This window comes from Amphimedon queenslandica, unplaced genomic scaffold, assembly GCF_000090795.2.
Source record: "Amphimedon queenslandica unplaced genomic scaffold, v1.1 AMPQUscaffold_13218, whole genome shotgun sequence".
Classification (NCBI taxonomy): Eukaryota; Metazoa; Porifera; class Demospongiae; order Haplosclerida; family Niphatidae; genus Amphimedon; species Amphimedon queenslandica.
In genome coordinates, this window is record NW_003546546.1 from 23,330 (window position 1) to 23,775 (window position 446).

Sequence of the window (446 nt, forward strand, 5' to 3'; positions counted from 1 at the left end):
TCACGTTCACCATCTCCTCCTTCATTGCATATTGTCTATAGGCCTATTCACACTGGCATAGTTTTCAAAGCTCTTTGATGGGCTTTGTTGATGTAGCTGAAATAATGTGCATTGACCTTGGCCACACTAGCAACTAAACTAGGAAGATGTTAATAACATTATGGGGCGAGCACGGGCAAAGTTGTTTGACATCATATATGCCAGAAAGTATCTGTGTTGACATTGAAACTCGATATAAATTGTATTAAATCTTTTATTTTACTATTGGCAAAATTTAACAAAAAAAGAACGAAATATTTATAAGTGAAAAGAACCAAAAATTCATAAATGAAAACTGAAAAGAATCAAACATTTATATCTGAAAAAGAATCAACTTTAGAATGAAGTTTTAGTTGTCAACAGCAACAGCGATGTTGTTGCTATTAACTGTGACTTTGATTGGATCT